This window comes from Meriones unguiculatus, chromosome 7 (genome assembly GCF_030254825.1).
Source record: "Meriones unguiculatus strain TT.TT164.6M chromosome 7, Bangor_MerUng_6.1, whole genome shotgun sequence".
Classification (NCBI taxonomy): domain Eukaryota; kingdom Metazoa; phylum Chordata; class Mammalia; order Rodentia; family Muridae; genus Meriones; species Meriones unguiculatus.
Genome location: NC_083355.1, coordinates 66843579 through 66849524, shown reverse-complemented (window position 1 = coordinate 66849524; position 5946 = coordinate 66843579).

Here is a 5946-nt window from a genome sequence, read left to right as displayed (position 1 = left end):
ACCCAGATCTGCAGTCAGCTGTACAGGATATCCAGGGGCCCCCAGCGGGTGACTGTCCTAGCTTCCCAGTTCTGCTGCAATAGCAGGCAGCTGTAAGGGCCTCCCAGTGAGTGATGTTTGGGCTTTCCAGGTCTCCTACAGTGATGGCAATGAGAAATGTCTTTCTGTACTTCTGTTTCTTCTCAAATTCATGACCTCTTTTTAATTACAATTGTTACATATATACATATTATATATAATATATAAATATTATACATATATATATATATATATAGCATTTATACAACCTGTTGAGACCCTTTAGTGTTGCTTATATATGTAGGACTGACTACTGGATATTAGATAACCTATCAGGGATTTTTTCCCACAGAGAATATTGATCCCTTCTTTCATAATAGCCAATGATTGCCTATGGCTATTCATTTAGCGAAGGATCCTACTGAGATTTCCCCATCTATGTTGGTATGTCAACTGGCATGCAGGTCTTGTTTAAGTGACAATATTGTTGAGATTTCATGAGCGCAGCCTCCCTGTCATATGTAGACAACACTACTGCACAGCTCCTGACATCTTGGTCTTCTGTATCTTAGAATCTTCCCAACTTCTCTTCCATAATACATAGGAGTTGCATTGAAGATGTAGCAATCCAAGCTGGGTATCTCATGGTAAGATGTGTACATTTTGAGTAGCTGTGTCTTTTAATGATCTCCATCTGATACAGAAAGAACTTCTTGGGTTATGAGAAAGAGCTACGTTTCTTTGTGGATATTAAGAATAAGTTAGCAATTATGCTGATTTAAGGAAGTGGCAGTAGTATGTTCTCCTCTAGGGTAGGTTTACAGTGCCAGGCATGAATTCACTTCTAATTGGTCGGACATAAGTCCAGTTGGATGATCTCATTCAGAAGCTTTACAGCTAGAAAACAAACAAACAAACAAAAAAAACAAACAAAAAAAAACATCATTTTTAACCCTTGCAAGCTGGCATAGCACCTCCCAGGACAGCATGAGAGTTAGTCCTGAGGTCAGTTACAGAGGCATCCTTTCACATTCTATGTCTGAAAGGTGCGGTGTCCTAAGCAATAGCATGTTATCTTCAATGTCTGGAATAAATCTAGGGCAACAATAGTCTATAGAGTCCCAGACTCTTCTGGCCAACAGCTTGATTGGAAGTTTAGTATGCTTGGGGCTTTGTTAGATAGTCTATGGCTCTTGAGGCAACATTATCACCCCAAATGGTAAACTTCATTTAATATAAGTATGTATATGAATTGTAAAATATTAAATAGTATGTTTCCAATGGCTCTTTCAATTATCTGTGTTATTTATCTCTTCTATTTTCCTCTCCTTCCGTGGTTCCTTCCCCCCTCCACCCCAGTTAAAATCTTCCTGCCTATTTTTCCTAACTCTCTCTTCATAGCAACCTGTGTTGCACTATCCGTCTCACTAGAGGTCTTTCTGTCCCTGTCTCCATAATCCCTTTTGACTTTCCTGGTTCCTTCAGTTATTTCAGGTTATATACTCTTATCTAAAAATCTGGAGCTAGGATCTACAGACAAGAGAGAACTTTCAATATATTTGTTATTGTAGGTCTGGGTTACCTTTAAATTGGCATTCTATTTCTACCCATTTACCTACAAATTTTGTAATTTCATTTTTTCTTTTCTTTGTTTAAAATACTATGCATTTACTTATTTCTATATTTTCAGAGCTCTCATTTTTTTGAGTTGTAATATAATTGTATCATTTATCCCCTTTCCTCCCTCCAAAGCTTCCCATATATCACTATTCTTTTTTAAATTCCTGGTTTCTTTTTCTATTAATTGTTGTTACATTCATTGTGTATATATATGTACATATATATTCTTAAAATATAACCAGCTTAGCCTGAATATTACTTCTATATATATCTTCAAGTATTGGATAACCAATTGCTATGTTCCTCTCTAAAGAATACCAATTTTCTCACTTTTGCAATTTTTTTAATTTTTATATTATTTAATTACAATTTATTCACTTTGTATCCCCCCTGTAGTGCCCTGCTCCTTCCCTCCCAATCCCACCCTCCCCCTCTTCCACCCATGTCCCTCCTCCAGTCCACTGATAGGGGAGGTGTTCCTCTCCTTCCTTCTGATCCTAGTCTATCAGGTCTCATCAGGAGTGGCTGCATTGTCTTCCTCTGTGACCTCGTAATGCTGCTCCCCCCCTCAGGGGGAGGTGATAAAAGAGCAGACCAATCAGGTCATATCAGAGACAGTCTCTGCCCCCATTACTATGGAATGCACTTGGACACTGAACTGCCATGGCCTACATCTGTGCAGGGGTCCTAGGTTATCTACATGAATGGCAATTTCTTATTTGCTTGTAGTCTTTGTGTAGAATTGAGACTTGCTGTGCTTTCCCACATCCACTTTGGCATGTTAATTGACGTGGTCCTTGTTCAAATCATGTTTATGTAGTTATGTTGATGAGACCTTATAAGTGTAGCATCTAACATCACTAGGAGACACAATCCCACAGAAACCCCACACCCAATTCTCTGGCTTTTATAATATTTCCACCCTCAGTTTAATGATGTTCCCTGAGTATTAATGTGAGAGTGTTTTATTTTGTGATTTTTCAGCAATGGGTTCTCCCTCTTTTGCAATGAGAAATGTCTTTGATAATTCTAAGGATTACACTTATCTGTGGGTATAAGAACAAATGCTAAGAAATTGTTATTAGAGATTATGATGGTTTATTAAAGTGGTAGATGGAGGTTCTCCTCTAAGATCCATGACTTCACTAGCACCAAGTAGGTAGCCAGGTTTCCAGTCCCAGACATGGTTTCTCTCTTGTGGAGTGGATCTGAATTCTGTCTTCTCTGTCTTATATTCTGTTCGTGAGGCTTACCTCTAGTACCTGTTCCAGTCACTGAATGCTTTCATTTCCATATCTCCCTCATTTTGGGTTTTATTGATTGATTCTATTTCCATTTCCAGGTCTTAAACTTTTTATTTATTTTCTTTCACTGCTTTTGTTTTCAGAATTTTAAAGAAATTTATTCATCTACATAAAAGTTATTTTAAGGTTGTTATCTCTTTCTTTGGTTATGTTGCAATTCTCAGGCCCTATTGCAGTACGATTGTTTGGCTGTAGTAGAGACAGATTGTCTTGGCTGTTAGTGGTTGTGATCTTACTCTGTTGCCTAACCATCTGTGTTTGGGATGATTGTAGTTCCAGGTGCTGATGTCTGGTTTTGTCTTTGTTGGAGGTATTCTTTGTTTCTTGATATCTATTGTTTTATCTGCTGTACTGGCTGTGTGTCACTTGGTGGGGAATTCTGAGATTATGCTAGGTGTGGCCATTGGGTGTTACAGGTAAATTGTGTCTTTTAAGTATTAGTCACATTTAGGATTGGGGATGGACTAGGAATGGTGGGGATGAAGGGTCCACAGATGAGAAGAAAGCCAGAATCTGCATAATCCCCTGGGAACTGGGGTAGATAATGAAGAGAGAACACAAAGAGCTGGGTATGAGATATGGTTGTTGTATGTGAAGAAGAAGAGGAAGAATGAAGATCTGTAACTAAGCAGTCTAATTCACTGGACTCCTTGTTTCTCTGGCAGGCATGGCTGGCAAGTTCCTGGAAAAGCCTGTGAGAGTTGTGGATTGAGATAACAAGATGAGTGTAGAGGATAGTTATAAGAAAATATCTTTAATCTGTGTGATCCACTGGATATGGGTACAGAAAGAAGGGAGAGGCTGCAGAAGGTAGTCTGCTACAAAGCTGGGGAATAGAATAAGTACATAGAGTTGCAGGAAGAGAAGAGAGGAATAGATGTTAACCAAAATTACTTGAGGCAAAAATTAACATTAAATATAAGCCTAAATATAAGCCTAAATATAAGCCAATGAAAAACAGAAAAAAATCTGTAATTTGAAATCAGTCTCCTACATGAGTAGAAGAAAATGATGAATTGTCATTTCAATTGAATATAAAGTAATTTTGAACATAATATAAAGAGCTTACTAGAAACAAAATCTAACTTCTTTGGTTTTGTGCCTTGTAATACGTTTATCTTCTACTATATGGCTAAATCCACTTATAAGTAAGTACATATCATGCGTGTCTTTCTAGGTCTGGGTTGCCTCACTCAGGATGATCTCTTCTAGTTCCATCTATTTGCCTGAAATTTTCATGATTTCTTTGTTTTAAATAGTTGCGTACTATTCTGTTGTATAAATGTACCATAGTTTCTTTATCCATTCTTTGGTTGAGGTACATCTAGATTCTTTCCACATTCTAGCTATTATGAATAAAGCTGCTATGAACATAGCTGAGCAAGTGTCCTTGTATGGCAGAACGTCTTTTGGAAATATACCCGGGGAGGGGTAGGATTAGCTGTATTTTAAGTTAAAGATATTCCCAATTTTCTAAGAAAGTGCCAGATTGATTTCCAAAGTGGTTGTACAAATTTACACTCCCACCAGCAATAGAGGAGGGTTCCCCTTTCTCCACATCCTTGCCAGCATGTGCTGTCCCTTGAGATTTTGATCTTAGCCATTCTAACTGGTGTAAGATGAAATCTCAGAGTCGTTTTGATTTGCACTTCCCTGATGACTAAGGAAGTTGAGCATTTTAAGTTATTAAACCCTTCCTCCTCTTTTGTTAAATTAAATACTCATTTCAGTTCAGGAAGTCATAAATAGCAATTAGATGATAAAACAAAAGCGAGCAAATTAAACAAAATGCCATGCCTCTCATTTCTATGGCCCAGTGATTAATCCTCATTTTTACCATACTGTATTTTCCTTGGTGTCACAATTATGAAATAGAGTGTATATTAATCAGATGCACAAAAAGGTGTCACAGAAAGGTCTAATATAGAAGCTACATGCCATGTGTGGCACCATCTGCTAATCCCCATATCTTTACTTCTCAGACTTAGAATTATCACCTTATGGTTACTCACCAAAATGTTTGCCTTTTGTCTTTGCTTTCTGAAAGCTAACTCTGTTACACAATGAACAAACCTGTCAAAGGAGATTTTCACATATAAAGTTCTTGCCGTTTATCAGGATCTTCTTACATTCCCAAATAAACACAAAATGCTATTTGTTTCACACCTTTGAAAGAAACTGTGAGTGTACTGTTTTCCTCGATAAATGTCTTTGGTCTCTAAATGAGAGGTATGGGCTACCTTATACACTAAGAACTATTAAGATAGGGAAACACCTTCTTGTTATACCCAGTTGCATAGTTTATGTATCCTACTCCTGGAAGTCACGCTTTTAAATTCATCGAAACAAGGCTTGTTTACCAAAGGGCTCCCATAACAAGGACTTCCTGGTAAAAGCATTATACAAAGATTCTCATAACAATGTGTCTGTTCTCTATAAGTTGAATTTGTCAAACTGTGTTGAAGGAGCTGTGACTGTGTCCTCCGAGAGAATAGCCGCAGTAATGACAATGGAAGTGGTTCACAGGGCAGAACCTTTAACTTCGCAGTATAAAAACCGTTGGTTGGGAAGAGGGATTGCCTCTGACATAATCTGATCGGCCTGTTCTTTGATCACCTCCCCCTGAGGGGGGAGCAGCCTTACTAGGCCACAGAAGATGACAATGCAGCCATTCCTGATGGGACCTGATAGACTAAGATCAGAAGGAAGGAGAGGAGGACCTCCCCTATCAGTGGACTTGGGGAGGAGCATGTGTGAAGAAGGGGGAGAGAGGATTGGACTGGGAGGGGAGGAGGGAAGGCCTTATTGGGGGGATACAAAGTGAATAAACTGTAATTAATAAAAATAAATAAATTAAAAAAAAAACGTTGGTTACCATAAGAACTGTTCCTCATGGAGGAGATCTAGAGCAACTGGATCCCTCCCAGCCTTATGTCGAAAGTGTGTACTCTCTTAAGCAATAGGTTCACATTCTGGTAAGTAGCAGAAGACAATGACAACAGCA